This window comes from Melanotaenia boesemani, chromosome 4, assembly GCF_017639745.1.
Source record: "Melanotaenia boesemani isolate fMelBoe1 chromosome 4, fMelBoe1.pri, whole genome shotgun sequence".
NCBI classification, from domain to species: Eukaryota; Metazoa; Chordata; class Actinopteri; order Atheriniformes; family Melanotaeniidae; genus Melanotaenia; species Melanotaenia boesemani.
This window is the reverse complement of record NC_055685.1, coordinates 35,516,352-35,534,177: the sequence shown is the minus strand read 5'-3', so window position 1 is coordinate 35,534,177 and position 17,826 is coordinate 35,516,352. Positions and strand designations below refer to the sequence as shown.

Genomic DNA, 17,826 nt, shown 5'->3' with positions numbered 1-17,826 from the left:
AAATCACACTTTGTCTCTGGAGCCACAGCAGTAACTGACAGGAAGAAGAAAATCCTTCCCTCATGTCATGTGTCATTACAACGCCTCTTTCTTGCGACATACAGTAATAGCAATGACAGCAGTCTTCAGAAACACTGTTTCATTATCACTGATTCTCAGAGAACTGTGGTTAAATTAGCTCTCAGAGTTTTTTGGGGACAGTTGAATACAGACTCCTTGATCAACCCTTGAACCCTTATTCAGTTTGAAGGAGAACTGAAGGAGAGCTGGGTATCCATGGCATCAGGACTGACCACCACATTGAGGTTAAAGCTATGAAGGACACAGAATCATGGGATGCAAACCCTGCATCCAGCTTCCATGTGTGCCACAGTCTGTTATAGGCCTGGTGTCAGCCAGCTGGTGTGCAACTGTCTGGTGGACAGTGGGATCTGTGAGCATTATTAAACCAAGTTTACCCCCATCTTACAACAGTGACTTTTACACTGCATTCTGCTGCAGGCAACAGCCTTTTATGGTGTACTGGGAAGATAACAGAACAACCAGACAAATATCCTTTCAGACATTTTTTATGAAAAGAAATAATGACTCCACATAAACTGAATCCATTACTGTTGCAGTTTAACATGACTGGATTTGACATGAAGGCCTATCTACTTTGGTTTTTACAAGAATAGAAAAAAAATTAAAGAATTTTGTAAAGAGTTTTTATAATGAAATAAAAGCATTTATTACCAAGTACAACTCGCCACTTCACAGTTCATAAAGCCTCAATTTATGTGAGCTGGCTGACCGTGTTTCCAGTGCAAACTGCTCACTCTCAATGAGGACATTTCTGCAAGTCACCCTGCCTGCTGCTTTCTGCCAAGACAACAGCACATGCATCCCCGTCAGAAAATCTCAAATGTCATACTCCGCTGTTTCACAAACCACAATAGAAAGGATGCCTGCTAAGAACTGGAAGTTAAACTGTAACAGAATAAACATCCAGTGATGTGAAGGGCTGGGTTAAAAAAAAAAAAAAAAAAATTCGATTTACTGATTTCAACCGATTCAAATTAAATAAATCCAGTATTGATTCATAAAACTTGGAGATCGATTTTTTTTTATGTCCTCTTTTCTGTTAAGGTGACTCTACTCTCACATGACTTACCGAGGCTCGGTGAGATCTTAGCATATAACACACACAACTGGTTTCCTGTGTTGTCTCCGTCCAAAATCAGCTTCTCTTGCCAAGATATTGTCAGATTCAGATGTTTAATTGTCTTGTTTTTTTTTCTTAGGAACTCCTGATGATTCTCAGCTTTTTAAAAATTTTCTTTTTCAGTTTACCACTTTAGACTTCCTCATTCTTCGTTGCTGCCATATTGTAACTCATGCAGATATTTTTTAAGGGCAATTTAAATTTGAATTATTTTCATTAATCCATAGTGACCTTTTTATGTTTTTTTTTTTTTAATTCTCTAAATTTATCTCTGCAACTACATGATGCTTGGTGTAGCTTGCTGAATAAGAAAAACAAAGGTGTGTTGAGAATGCTTTGGTACGGGAATGAGCCTGTTTGGAAAGCATTTCACAGAGTACTTTCAGATTTCATGTTCTGGAGACAAACACTGGCAGCCCAGCAGAAATGAACCAGTTCTCAAGAATGCTGACCGACTAGTGGCACAGGCTGGGACTGAAATGTTGGACGGTGAGATCATTATGAGTATCAACTGACTGCCAGCAGCCACAGCAGCACAATGTCTTGAAAAATTTTGCTATACTGTTGTTTTTTTTTTAAATTCAAGTATGACATTAATCTGTGCAACCAGACATAAATCTTAGTATTCACTCATTTGTACAACTGTAAAATACACCTGGAAGGATTTATATCTTTATTCCTCTTTTGTATTCTAATTTTATAGCTTAAAAACTGGTAAGGACTTTTAATGAAATATTATAAATAATAAGAATAAACAGTCAAGCCACCAACTTGAGGGATTTAACTTGATCTTGTGGAGCAGATTTGGTGTGTGAAAGACATGCCTGAGAGGAAGTAATTTTAGAAGATTTAATTATTATTTACCATTGTCCATATCAGTGTAGACATATTATGTTTTCACATATGAAGCAGAAAGGACTGCCAAGTTTTTATTGTGGCTCTAATGGAGTGTTTTTAGCAGTATGGTTCTATCTAAGTAGATTTTTAAATCAATTTCTGGAATCTGAAAAATAAAATGCATCATGAGCAGGAGCCAAGTAGACTTAAGTGACAAGTGAATTCAAAGAATTTGTTTTTCAGGACTTATGACTTATTGTCAAATGGTCATCAAGATAGCTGCATTGCTCAATTGCTGCTTGCAACAGCTCAGCCGTGGATTACAACAGTAACTTGTGAGGAGCATGTGACAGAGCGTTGACCAAGGCTATAAAGTTAAAAAGAATTCTAGTTTAAGAAACAGGGAGAGAGAGGGAGAAATGCTTTGAAAGAGACTGTAAAAGCAGCGTTTCGTAGCACAGTGGCCCTGGCTTTACACAAACAGAAAAGCCATTTGGAGAGTAATTAATACCGTTTGCTTCTGTTTCAGACCTTGTCAGTTCATTGAACCAGACTCTGTGTTAAATAATGCACTTGCCACTTAACTTCTTAAGCACATCAACAAACCCTCATTATTTTTGGATGAACGCTTTTGCTGCTGCAGTGACAAAACTGACACCGATCACAGATCTGCCTCTCTGCTACGGTGACAGAGACTTAGGCAGTCTGACCAAAGGCTCCAACTAATCACAGAAGATTCCTCCAGACTTCTTGAAAGACTTCCCAAAGCTCTTGTTTGGATGTTGGCGGCCTTTTGTTCCACACTCTCTCAAGATGATCCCACACTGATTCAACTGTTGAGGTCTGGACTCTGGGGAGGGTCTGCCGATCCATCAGGCCTTTTAATACTAATTTTCAGTCAAGTTTTTGTCATTTGGCATACGTAGGCCTTTTCTCCCCGTTTTCCGTCCCTGACAACCACCCTTCTGTTGAGTCCATTTCTGATGAGGCTTCACTGGAGGTCCAGATGCATCTCTCAGGTCTTGTGTCAGGTCTTTGCTGGATTTGCTCCTATTTTCCCAGGACATTACTTTCATATAATGTAGATCGTTTCTTTTGAGCCTAACACTAACTAACACTAACACTCGTCTAGCTTCCTCAAAATGTTTTGAGGTCACACTGCACACCATGCTGACATAGGCCTAGTTTTCAGTTAATAGCTCATTGGAAATCCCCTTGTTGGTGTAAAACTACTATTTCATATGTGTTGAACTATGTTATCTTGGTTTTTTTTTCATAGGTGTAATTATATAAATGTGAACAAATGACTTGTTTTTGTGACAGGCTGCTAGGAGTAAAGTGTCTGCAGGAAATGAAAATGATCAGATATAAAAATTGGACTACATATGAGTGAAAAGGTAGTTAATGTTCAAAGAAAAACATGGAAAGACCTTCAGATAGCCAGGAGAACGATTGCTCAAGACCACTTTAACAGGTTATAAGAAAGCTTGGAAGCAAAATAATAACAAAACAGGGGGCGGCTCAACACCGTCACACAATCATGTATGTCAACATTTACACAAACCTCCCCAGAAGCCACCATCATTGACTATTGTTTCACCATAAACATGCATGTTTCTGCTAAAACAGGATGCTGACTGGGCTCAGATATTGATCATATGGATTCCCTGATGTCTGAGACCTTGCAAAACTTCCAAGAATCCAGCTGCCTTGTAACGTGTTCCACACAGACCCTATTAAGGAAAAACAGAGCTCTGTTTTATAATCCTTCAACCCAAATGCTAGGTTTAATCATGGTTCATATTTCTGAGAGAAGAGATGGATTTCTTATGGGGTCAATATCCTCAAGATTTTGATGAAGCTCAACTGTCTGATCTGCTCAACAAACTTTTTTATCTACTAAAAGATCCATCCTGAAATGAACCAGGGTCAAAGTGAATGTCCAGTAGCCAACAAGACAACAAAGAAATGGGAACTTTGAGGAAATCATCTGCTCATTAAACCACATCTGGTCAAACCCTGGAGAGCATACGGCCAACTTCCTGCTTTCCCTCCACAAAGACTCTTTTGTTGTACCAAATAGTTTCCAGGCCCTGCCTGATATCAACAAACTGCATTTGTCAGTTTTCCCCAAATACAGACAATTAAAATAAAACCCCCAAACGCATTTGTGAGATTGTCTCAGAAACTGTTCTTCCCTTGAATTCAGTTCCGCAACAGCAACCCTCTGAATCCCACGAGACAACACACAGTAATGAGAAGCAACATCACGACTGACTAAAAGATGGAAGAAAAAAATGAAATATTACAAATAGTAAAGCTGCACAGTGAAAGAGATGGAGCACAGTTATTTAAGAGTAAAGAAAGATTGTCAGATGCAAGAAACTTAAAGAACTGTTTACAACAAAGAATCAACAGGAAACTAAAATCTAATATTTAATCACTGTTGCTATCAGTGCTTAACAAAGTGAAAGGAATAGGCCGAAGCATTTCTCTGGCAGTTATGACAAAAGACCACATTGTTGCAGTGTGAGAGCAGCTCATTGGACCATGAAATGGTGAATGACTGCATGAAATTGAAAAGGAGTGGCTTTAGTCTCATGAAAAACGGCTGCAATGTTCCTTAGGGTTCACATCTCAATGAACTGACTGATGCTGAAGACATTTAAGCCTGTAAATGCACTGCAGCTTTGTGAATTATGTCTCAGTTTCAAATGAGAAACTCAGAGGCTTTATTTATAGACGGGCTATATTTATACCTCCCCACCTCCCACCTTGCATCTGTCTGTTCCTGCTGGTAACAAGTCATCATTATGATGACGGGAGTGAGACGACTGCTACTGGTGCACGGGAAAAGCAGCACCTGTAAAGTTCTGAAATTCACTGCAAGCTGGCAGTGATGTCTCGGGGATGGTCATCAGCCTGTGTACAACAACAGTGCTGTTTCTGGCAGCTGCATGAATGAGGATGGAAGGACGAGCTTCTCCACAGACTTTAACATGTGTTCTTGCAAACGGACAAGTTCATGTCGACATAGAAATTTATCTCAATGTGTAGTTCTGTAAATGTTGCTCTGCATTTTGTACGAACAATATTTTACTGACAAATATCACATATATCTTTTAAAGTCTAAAAAAAGACACACCTTTACCACAAGACCAATAAAGCTTTGGATATTGTTCTGATAAACCACATGGTTTATCTGTCAAGAGGCTGGGCTTGTACTGTTATTAAAACTGCTGTTGGTTTTAAGATGGGCCATGTATTTACTGCTTTACGTCTTTATTTATATGAGTAAAGACTGAATATCTTCTTCATGACTGTCAACGATATGACGCAGCAGCCCCCAAACTATTCTGCAAAATCCCTCAGCTATTTCTATAAATCAAACACCACATGGCCACATCTCCAGTGATGTTTTTCTTTTGAACCAAGGCTCACATTCAGTTTCAAACTCTTAATGCCTGTAAACTACCTCGATGCAGGTACTTACTTCCATTGTCTTTAGAGTCCATCAAGCAGTGTTGAGCATGAATACGTTCATTTTTCTGTGAACCCTCAAACGAATGCAACATAACTGTAAATAAAGAACTTGAACATGAATTTCTCCGGATTATATGAGATCCTGTAACATTCACTGCCTACCTACATTTTCACCGGCGCTACACCGACTTCACACTACGTTACCATCCATGCACTGCACACTCTAGGATAGGAAACTGGCAACACAACATCTGTGTAGTCTGACTCTAAATAGCAAGTGGATGTGAAAGGAGAGAAGCTGCAGATGTAGTGTGTATCACATGCTTACGATTACTTATGGAAATATGTCTGTCTGCAGAAGACTCTGACAGTAAAAATCTAACATTACTATGTAAGTCATGCCTGCCTGCAGTTAAAAAGCAGCACCATCAACTTTGAACCATCAAATCGGATGAGAGATGTGGAGCTGAAGCATCCGGTCAGTTTGAGAAGATATCTGCAAGTCCTCGGCATAAAAAAAAAACAAACAAACAAAAAAGCAATTAACCCTTTAAGCCCGAGGAGTTGTGGTTTGTTTTTACCTGTTGGTTAATTTTTAGGTCAATATACATAAGCGTGGTTTCAATGGATAGGTAAGAAGGTATGGAATATAAATCCAGTGTCAGAAACATTGTGAATGTTAATATGCCTGTGCAAATTGTCATAAACCATAGGTTACAAAAAATAATATCCTCAGCATTTTTTTTTGTTTTGTTGTACACAGATGAAAACATCATGATAGAAATCGTTCTGTGCATACAGATACCACTGCATGCATTCAGCAACTCCTTGACTACAACTGTACAAAGTTTAATGAGAATAGAATAGCTCATAGCTTTTATGCAGGTTTTAGTGTGGATAGTACCAGGCGGACTCTCCATTTGGCCACTTGGATACGCAAACTGTGCTAAATTGTGCTGTGTCTGTATTTCCCCCAGAACTTCCAACACGGTGTATTTGGCTCTTTGTAATTTCTTGGACATGTTTATGGCTTTTATCCTTCGTTCTAAATGGATAAAAAGTTATAATGAAGCAAAGAAATGAACGCTGTTCGATATGTATCATATGAAAGTGCAGCTTTTCTAGTTTCATTTGATACCCAATATGTTGGGGTGGAGTGAACGGATCACGTGTTGTGTTGCATTTTGTTTCGGGTGTTACTCGTTATGGTGGCGCTGTTGTTTGTGGCATACGTATTTTAAAGTTGTTCTTAAACAAATTCTTTGTTGACCAAATGCACTTGAAGAGTTGATTTAGTGGCATTAGGTATTCTTCTTTAAGACACATTATAAATAACATATCCTTACATCACTAAAGTAACTTTTTTACACACATGAACTTGTGTTTACACCTGTTGGACCCACCAGTGGGTCCGTCGGGCTTAACAGGTTAAGAAAGGGCAAGACCCCCTGCCAACAGCCCCGATCACACTGCCTGCACCCTTCAGGGGTTTGACTTCCCAGCAACAGGTTAGTTATAGGTTTCTCAAGTTCAGTCTTTCATTCTCATTTCCAACTTAAAACAGCTGAAATAAACTAAACTTTGAACTAGGTCAAAATTGAAATGGTGAGCTATGAATGTGAGCTATTCATTTTAAACTGAATGAAGTGAACCTTAAACTTGTTCAGAAGAAGCATGAACTCGCACTGAACTCAGGTTACATGAAGTATATTCCATACATGGCCCACCCTTAGCTGCACCATAGGACTGTTTTATCTGTAGCGGAAATTGTTATAGCTCCCAGTTTCACATCTTTGCAGATTCAGGATCCAGATTCTGCGGTGGTAGTGCTGCTCTAAACCCAGCCTGTGCCCCAAAACGTTTTTTTTTTTGGTTGTTGTGTATAAAGTAAATGTGTCTGCTGGCTCTGTTGTTGTAAACACACCACTCATCAGGTCGCACAGCTGTAGACTGTGTCAGTTCACAAGTTTTTATTTTCTCCAGCAACTTCATAAAATGCCGAAGTGCTTGTTGATGCCGCCCATGTGGAGCAGCAGTGCTGGATGTACGCTGTCCTCTCACAGACGTGATAATCCAGGAAATGCATTATAATTTTGTGTAAACATAATTTTGATCTCAGCTATTATGACAATATGCTGAAAGCAAACAACCCTTAACTGAAACCTCTGATTAAAATGTTATGCTGTTAGAAATAGAAGTTTTTTAAAATTGCTTATAATCCATCTAGGCCATGAGTCGGGACCCTAAAAGCCACAACAAGCTTACGGACCAAGAGCCAGCAAGGGTTAGCAAAGGACAAGTTTTCTGTCTTGCAAATCTAAATCTGGGGAAATAAATAAATAAATCTAGAAGCCATCTTTTTTTAAATCAATTTAGGTAAAATACTAAAACTTTCATGTTAATTCCACATAATTCAACAACTATTTTTTTTATGTCAAACAGAAAAAAAACAATGTGTTCATGTCAGCTGGTGTTAAGTGGAAAAAAAAAATCTAAAAGTCAGTTGAATAAAAATAGTTTGGACCTGGTGAGAACTTGGAGGCTTGGAGTTAAAGCTATGAACAGGTGTACAGTCAAAGGGGGGTTGTGTCAATACACTGAATTTGATAAGCAGCACATGTTCTTCGTGTTGCAGTGAAAATGAATATGACACACTCCCTTAAAGGAAAAACAGGACTGGTGATTATATAACTGCTGCTACCTGCACTGCAGAATGGGTAGACTAAAATACTCGGTTTGCAAAGCAAAATACTCCTAAATTTAACTAAGTGATGTTACAAGTCTGGATGAATTTTGTACATTAAATTTGAAGAAATCCATTCTAGATCCACTCAGACTGTGAGGATTACCATTCAGTGTGTTTATTTTTAAACATCCTGAAGGAGAAAGGAAATGGCGATCCTTCTTCAAATCATTTTGATATGCTGTCAGCTGTGCTGATGTGATGCATCAGAGTGATTTCTTCTTTCACTGCACCTGCTGCTCCGACTGAAACACATCCATCCGCCTCTTACAATCCTGTTTTTGCTTTTTCCTCAAATGACACACTTATCTTTCTCCATTTAAGAGAAAGATCCTCCTTTTTTAAAGAAAAAAAACAACAAATCTACCTCAGTGACAGCTGCTGTTTACAATGTCTGAACTTGACAAACTTGATATAGTTTTATATGACTTTATGTAGCTGAGAATAAACATCCATAAAATAATCAGGTCAGCAAAGACAATTTAGTAGGGAAGTAACCCTCCTGTTTGTCTTTTTTATAACGATGTACTGGGAGTGAAACATAAAAGATCTTGTAATCGGTGGAGGGAATACTTCAAAGACCTTCTCAATCCCACCAACAAGTCTTCCGATGAGGAAGCAGAGTCTGGGGTAGCTGGTGCTGGCTCTCCTATATCTGGGGCTGAGGTCGCTGAGGTGGTTAAAAAGCTCCTCAGTGCCAAGGCCCCAGGCGTGGATGAGGTCTGCCCAGAGTCCTTAAGGCTCTGAATGCTGTAGGGCTGTCAAGCATCGCATGGACATCGGGGACAGTTCCCCTGGACTGGCAGACTGGGGTGGTGGTCTCCCTCTTCAAAAAGGGGGACCAGAGGGTGTGCTCCAACTACAGGGGGATCACACTCCTCAGCCTCCCCGGTAAGGTCTATTCTGGGGAATTATTAAAAGTTTGGTCATTAGCAGGGAAAACATTTTTAATTAATGATTTTTATAACTGAGCACAACCTTGATTTTATGTTTTTAACAGAAACTTGGTTAAACCAAGATAACACAGCTGCTCTGATAAAAGTAAAGTTGGGAGGGGTTTACTCTATCAGTGAGGTCAGACTGAACAGGAGAGGAGGGGGGGTTGCAGTTTTATTTAATGAATCATTTCAGTGTAAGCAGTTATCACTTGGAAGTTTTACTTGTTTTGAATATGTGGCTCTTAAGTTGAAAGCTTATTATAAAATATCTAAATTTCTATAGCCCACCAGGGCACTGTGCAGAATTTTATGAAGAGTTTAGTGAACTGCTGGCTACAATCTGTTCGGATTTTGACTGTGTGATTTTAACATCTATGTAGACAACCCTCAGGACAAAGTGACTAAAGATCTGGGTAACAGTCTGGACAACTTTGGGCTGACTCAGCATATAACAGAGCTCACACACATTAAAGGACACACTCTGGACTTGGTGACTTCGAAGGGTTTGGATGTTTCCAAGGTTACTGTGTGTGATGTGGGCCTGTCTGACCATTACTGTGTTTTCTTTGAGAGTACGATTCCTGTTCACAAAACGGTGCATAACTAAAAACACAACTGGGATGTTTAACCAGGTCTTCTCTTCAACACCTGCCCTGTCAGGCAGTTTAGCCAGCTTGTCACTAGTTTTAATGCTAAAATGTTAAGTATTATGGATGTCATTGCTCCTATTAAGGTGAAAGTTGTCTCTGGAAAGAAAAAGTCTGGAGAAATTCCACACAGGTAAAGCATGGAAAAAGAGAGTGTTGGAAAGCCGTGCGCAGATGGAGAAAAGCAAATCTAATAATAATAATAATACATTTTATTTGTTGGCGCCTTTCTTGACACTCAAGGTCACCTTACAGGATAAAACACAAGAATAAAACAAATCAATAAATACATTCATAAATTAACGGATACATAAAACAATAATAAAAGCAGTGTGAAATATTACGGTGAGTATGCCAGTTTAAAAAGATGTGTTTTGAGTTTGGATTTGAACAGTTGTATTGAATCAGAGTTACGGAGGTCTGGGGGGAGGGAGTTCCAGAGATGAGGAGCAGAGCAGCTGAAAGCTCTGCTCCCCATGGTAACAAGGCGGGCTGGGGGGACGATGAGGTGGATGGAGGAGGAGGATCTAAGGGAACGGACTAGTATTGAGACATCGAGGAGATCAGAAAGGTAGGGAGGAGCGAGGTGACGGATGGCCTTGTAGGTGAACAGCAGGATTTTGTAGTGGATGCGGTAGGTGACGGGGAGCCAGTGGAGCTGCTGCAGAACAGGGGTAATGTGATGGGTGGAGACGGTTCTTGTGATGACCTGGGCTGCTGCATTCTGAACCAGTTGAAGTCTATGAAGTGTTTTTTTGGGGAAGACCGAACAGAAGGGAGTTACAGTAGTCGAGACGGGAGGTGACAAGACTGTGAACGAGTATGGCGGCGGTGTGAGGGGTGAGGGAGGGGCGGAGGAGGTTGATATTGCGAAGGTGCTGACCGGGTTATGTTATTGATATGTGATGTGAAAGACAAAGTGCTGTCGAGGATGACACCCAGACTCTTTACCTGAGGGGAGGGGGAAATGGAAGAATCATCAATGGGAATGAAGAAACGGTCAGATTTGGAGAGAGTGGATTTGGTGCCTACTAGTAAAATTTCTGTTTTGCTGCTGTTTAGTTTAAGAAAATTTGAGGTGAACCAGGACTTATTCTCTTGAAGACAATCTGTGAGGGAAGATGGTGGGAGGGTAGAGTTAGGCTTGGTGGAGAGGTAGAGCTGGGTGTCATCCGCATAGCAATGAAACAGGTTCATTATGACATGTATAAAGAAAAACTTCACTCTTTTAATCTACAACTGAAAAATGCAAGAAAGTCCTATTTCTCTAACGTTATTAGCAAAAGCTATCATAATGCTCGGGTCTTATTCGCTATTGTTGACAGGTTAACAAACCCTCCTGTGTCAATAGCACCTGAAATTTATTCCACCAAGGCTGCAATGAGTTTGCCAAATTCTTCACCAAAAAAATCCAGAATATCATACGAACAGTTGGTTCATCAGCAGCAGGTTCAGGAAACATATCGTGTCCTGTTTAAACCAGTTTAAGCACCATAACACAGTTTAATCCCATTAACAGCAAAGATCTGGGCGACATCTTATGTCAGCTGAACTTCTCCTCTTGCTGCTTGGACATCCTGCCCACAGGCTTCTTCAAAAAGGTCTCAAGAACTCTGGAGCCAGATCTGTTACAGATTGTTAACTTATTTTTAATTTTGGGCGTCTTCCCAGAACTTCTAAAAACAGCTGTAATCAAACCCCTGATAAAAAGGGACAACCCAGACAAGACACAAATGAGCAACTACAGGCCGATCTCAAATCTTCCTTTTCTATGTTAGATAATTGAAAAGCTGTTTTTCATCAGCTAAACAACTTTTTAACACAAAACAGCTGCTACGATGTCTTCCAGTCAGGTTTTAGACAGCACCACAGCACTGAGATGCTCTGACCAAAGTCATTAATGACATATGTTTGAATACAGATGATGGAAAAATGTCAGTCTTAGTCTTACTGGACCTCAGTGCTGCATTTGATACAGTCGACCACAATATATTACTTAAATGACTGGAGAACTGGATGGGCCTCTCTGGCACTGCACTACACTGGTTTAAATTTTATTTAGAGAATAGAAAGTACTTTGTGTCAGAAGTTAACTTTACATCTGAGCAGACAAGAATTACATGTGGAGTTCCCCAAGGTTCCATCCTGGGGCCTCTTCTGTTTAACATTTACATGCTCCCACTGGCACAGATCATAAAGAAAAACAAAATTAGTTACCATAGCTACACAGATGACACACAGATATATATTACAATGTCACCAGGAGATGGAGGCCCCATAAAGGCTCTTGGTAAATGCATTGAGGAGATTAATGACTGGATGTGTCTGAACTTTCTTCAGTTAAACAAAAACAAAACTGAGGTGATGGTTTTTGGAGCCGAAGAGAAACGATTCAAGGTCACCACAGAGTTTCAGTCTATACAACTAAAAACCACCAACCAGGCCAGAAATCTGGGTGTAATTATGGACTCAGACCTTAACTTTGAGAAACACATTAAGGGAATTACAAAATCAGCCTACTATCACCTTTAGAATATATCAAGGGTAAAAGATCTAATGTCTCAGCAGGACCTGGAAAAACTAGTCCATGCTTTCATCTTTAGTCGGCTTGATTATTGTAACAGTGTTTTTACAGGTTCTACCTAAAAAAATCAACGTCAGAGAATAGACTTTAAAGTTCTGCTGCTGGTCTATAAAGCTCTGAATGGTTTAGGACCAAAATACATCAGTGACCTCTTGACCCAGTATGAACCTACCAGAACCCTCAGGTCATCTGAATCCAGTTTCTTATCAGTTCCCGGAGTCAGAACCAGACATGGAGAAGCTGCATTCAGCTTCTATGCTCTATATGTCTGGAACAAACTCCCAGAAATCCTCAGATCAGCTGAAACACTCAGTTTATTTAAATCAAGGTTGAAGACCCACCTGTTATCTGCACCATTTCCATAGTTTTTATTTAGAAGTCAAAATCTACATCTGGTTCTTTTAAGCTGGAATCATGTTTTAATATTGTCTAACTTTATTTCTTGCATTTCATCTATTTTATTTTATCATATTCCTTCTGCTTTTATTTCATTAATTGCATTTCTTTTAATCTTTATTTTTTTTTCTCTTTTTTTTTAATGCACTTGTATTGCTTTCTGCACCCTGCCTGTTTTCCAGCCTTACATTTAGAGGACGGCTGCAGGATGACCCATATGAGACCACTCAGGTGTCGGATCTGACATTCTGGTCCACCTCCCTTACCAATGAACTGTAATGGGATTCATTAGTACTCATATTGGTACTTAGTATCAGCAAGTACTCAAATTTAAGTACACAAATTCAGTTTGGGAAAAAAAAAAAAAAAGTGGATTCGGATTTTTTTGTGAAATCAGATTTTTTTGAGAGTCCGTTCACATTTCCAATTAAATGCAACTTGTATGTGAACTCCTGTATAAAACCTTGGGCGTACCAAAAGTGTCCCGCATGCGTAGAAGACACGACGACGTGACAGTGAGTGTGTGTGTGACGTCTTCGTGTTTGCGGAAGTAAACATGGACGGTAACAGCAGAGCTTAGTTGCAATTTTTAATTTATTATCCAGCTGTAGCCAGCACATTTTCGATGGCATCGTTTGAAGGAGATTGCAAAAGACGAGAGCCAGATTTTTGGCCATGGCATTTTGTGGACCAGTGGCAGCAACGTCTATACAGAGAAACGTGGGTAAGGAGTCGCAGTCAGGAGTGATGGAAGAGTGATATGAGCACCTTTACAGATAAGAGTTTATAAACAATGATGTGTATGACGTGTAGGTCGGATTAATGCGACCTGGCCGTTCAGACTGAAGTCGCATGGCAAAAGATCAGATACGTATCGGATGCAGGCCCACATATCCAAGTGGCCTGGGTCGCATTTGAAAAACATCAGATCTGTGTCGTACAGACTGTCATGAAAAGATCAGATACAGGTTGCATAGGGGCAAAAAAAATCAGATTTGGGTCACTTCAGCCTGCAGTGTGAGCCTAGCCTTTGTGCTGATACATCTGGTCAAGATTACCGCGTCCCATCGACATAGCATCAGTGGGTAGGGCTCAGGCAGATTTAATATTTGTTCATTTGTAATGTTTTGTTATTCCATTTCATATTCAAATGTCTGTGGATAATATGATATTTAATTTTTTGCAATGTTTAGCCCATAGGCTTCATCTGTCAATAGAGGAGCTCCTTTAAAAAGTCACAATAACAAAAACAAGGAACTTGATTGTATGTGTGTCAACAACAACAACAATAATAATTTTAAAAAGCCTTACAATATTTGATGTACTGAGTCAGTTTTGTTCTTTATATTTTTTCCCTGTAGTGAATAAAATGAAAGATTCAAGAGTTGAGCGTGCCTCTGCAAAAAGATTGTTGGTTCTTTCAGTCACAGCTGGAAACAGAGGCGAGACCTCAAACTACCAAAGCAGAAACTAAAAACGGAGTGCCCAATGAGATGGGGGTCAAGGCAAGCAATGGTCCACAGGATACTTCAACAGCTTCCAGCCATTTCACATGTACTGCCCTCTGATTGGAAAACTAGACGCTTGATTCCCACATGGCAAGACACTGAAGTCCTGGAAGCAATCAACAAACTTCACTGATGCCCTTTCTAGAGAACAATATGTGAGCATCTCCTCTGAGAAGACGGTGGTCCACCTTTGTTGAAAAGTCTTTTTTGGCTGAGCAAGATTACACAGATTTCGCAAAATCACTTAAGACAAACATCCTGGGAAAGTACAGAGACCCAAAAACTCAGGATCTACTCGGCATAGTCACCACTCTCGATCCGATTCAAAATTAATCACATCTGTGAGGAGAAAGAAGCCACAGTCAAAGTGAAACTCACAGATGAGATGAGTGGCATATCTCTAGCTATGGTAAGTCATCATGTACAACAATCTACTTAAATTGTTGTGAAAGAATATTGCTTAATATTAATGTTTTTAGTTCTTTTTCCAGCAGAGCCTCCCCTGCTCTCCCCAACAAGGGCTGAAAGACTCTTGGAAGTTTCTTTAAAGCAGCAAATGCCAGTTTTGAGCCTGATTCTGCCAACATAAAACAAGCATTGTCCTCAGAACTCATGTCATATCATCTACTAAGCAACATTGATAGTGAAGATGACCCCTTAATCTGGTGGGGAAAAATAAGGGTCAACATCCACGACTGTCTGTGCTAGCGAGGAAATACCTGTGTATTCCTGCTACAGGCTCACCTTCTGAATGGCTGCTCAGCACAGCAGGGAACATTGTGACATGTCACTGAAGCCTCAACATGTTGACAGGCTTGTGTTTCTGGCCAAGAATTTTTAGGCCAGTTTTCAGCAGGTTCATCAGTGCAATAAAAATTTTGTGTATATATATATATATATATATATATATATATATATATATATATATATATATATATATATATATATATATATATAGATATATATATATAAAGTAAGATAATCATGATCTTAATTCTAAGATAAAAAATAGTCATGTTTACATTTTTTCCAGAATCGTGCAGCTCTGTAGTGAGTTTAGATAAGGACAACAGTAACGTTGCTTCATTCACAAGACCTAAATAATAAAAGGAAAAGAAGTTAATAAAAACCACTTTAGGAAACAAACTGATTATATACAAAAGAACACTAATAGGAATCAGTTAAATAAACATGCAAATGTCTCAGGTAATGCCTGGAGAGAAACCTGTAAAACACCTTGCTGCTATCAACTTGGCTTCAAAGCTTTTGCTTGTGAGCCTTGATGTGAAAATGTTGGCCAAAGCTGCACAAACAGGCCCCTGAAAGCATCTGTAATGTTTGTACTGTCGAACAAAGAAAACACAAGCTTCTGGCCAACCAAACATCTAAAAGCCTGTTCTGACCTGAGCTTATGAGAGTTTAGAATTTCAGTTTTTAAAACATCTTCACGCATGTGTCGAACAAAGATGGCATCAAACATCATATTACAACTCTTGCATTGGCAGGACGCGCGTGTGTTTGTGTATATATATATATATATATATATATATATATATATACACACACACACACACACACGTATGTAACCATGAAGCTGTTTCTAATTATTCTGTTTCATTTCTCTTTCCTGTCCCCTTATTTGTTTTCTGTCTCCGTTCTCAGTCTCTCTAGACTTTGACCCCACTCAGGTCATTTGTAGCTCAGGAAATGGATCAATAATGAGTTCAGATTTACTGGCTAAGTGCTTACCTTGTATCCTCGTTGCCATTCAATCCAGCCAGGGACTTGCATCTGCCTACAGCAGAATCAAGTTTCACATGTCCGAGGTGCTCAGTGGGCCTCCGAGAAACACGCTGTCAGCAGGGAAATGACAAAACAATGTTAAATATATAAAGCAGCCCGTCATCTTAAAGACTGAGACATGTGGAATTTTCTTGATGGGTGTGTTTCTAGTTCTAGTATCGTTTTTAACGTTTGAGGAATGCGACTGAAACGTTTGACTTAATAATTATAATTTATAAACCTTCATGTAGTGGTTATATGTGTTAATGATAATTAATATAAGCTAACAACATGATCTAAAAATGTACTTCTTTAGCAGCAGCTGGAAAAACCAGCTTGTCTTGTGAAGCAGGTACAGCAAGCTAACAACGATGCAAACTGACACACTTTTAGCCATTACTAGCTTAAACGTGACAACACAGGGGCACCGATAAGAAAGAAAAACGAGGACGACTGAAACTAAGTCAGAAATTACTTTTAAAGTCCGTGCCTGACCGACGTAATCTCAACAAAGTCACGGACTGCATTAAAAAGAGACCAGTCAACAGCATCTTACCGTGTGTAAGGGTCTTCATTTACACCGAACAAAAACAAACTTTAACATGAGTCCAAAGATTAAGGCACAATCACGTTTATGTCATCAGGTCCACGTACAGAGTTGTGTCAACGACTCGCTTTCTCGCGCAGCCTGTTGACAACCGTCTACTGGAGCCAGTTCCTTGGAGGAGAAAAAAACGGCTGCTTCATCAAGGGCAGAGTAATCGATCCCAGAAGCCGGATAAGTGGTCGTTACTACAGCTGTGAGTGAATAATCGATTTTTGATACATCTACTTATTAGCCTGGGGAAGAGGAAACAGATGTGATGTTGTAAACAGTGTAAAGTGTAAATACGCTGGTACAATATTGTGTTGTGTGTTCAAGACAAAGTAATATAAAAAAAGACTTGATTGAAATTTAAAGTTTAAATGGCTTTAAAACCAAGAAATAAACACGATCAGCTTTAAATCAATAGTTCTCAGACAAAAACAGACAGACAACTCAAGTTTAGCTACTTTTCCTCCCCCATGTTGCTTGTTAAATAAATTTGGCAGACATGGCTAATCTTCGTAGTACGTGGCTCGTATTCCAGAATTAATTACATTCTTTCTAGTTGTTCTGAAGTTTTAAGTTTTTTATTTGATTAAAAATGTTTACCATAAAGCAAAATAGCACAGATATATTTCCGATTCTCATGTGCTGTTGCCAGCTAGTGTTGGTGGATGGAAACTACACCAAAGTGATAACTTTTGCCTGTATTTACTCTATCTATCTATCTATCTATCTATCTATCTATCTATCTATCTATCTATCTATCTATCTATCTATCTATCTATCTATCTATCTATCTATCTATCTATAAACAAAGAAATAGTTATATTTCAATACTCCAATTACAGTGAAACAAGCATTAGATTCAAAACCATAAAACTCAACTCAGAAGCCTTCTCCCCTTTTAAGTTATTATCTTGGATTTATTAACAGCTTTTAAAATCTAATGATTAAAAATTAACAATAAGTAAAACCTCAACACCTACGACAGCCATGCATTAATGCTGACAGCACTGGTTCCTTAAAATCCATTTTTAGCCCAAACGTTCTGAGAATCGTTATAAGTTTTCAAGGCACCAGGAAATGTTTTACACTCGTTAACTGGCCTAAATAAA

General features: G+C 39.2%; 1 protein-coding gene across 2 annotated transcripts in view; it reads right to left on the bottom strand.

Annotated features, from left to right (window-relative positions):
- LOC121637966 (testis-expressed protein 2-like) overlaps nt 1-16,846 on the bottom strand; it is a 34,102-nt gene extending 17,256 nt beyond the window's left edge. For both annotated transcript variants that reach the window (XM_041982349.1, XM_041982350.1), the window contains exons 1-2: nt 16,679-16,846; nt 16,090-16,193 (exon numbers count right to left, since the gene is read on the bottom strand). The gene's annotated coding sequence lies outside the window, so the exon portion shown is untranslated. The remainder of the gene's footprint in view (nt 1-16,089; nt 16,194-16,678) is intronic.
- Between the last annotated feature and the right edge of the window lie 980 nt (nt 16,847-17,826).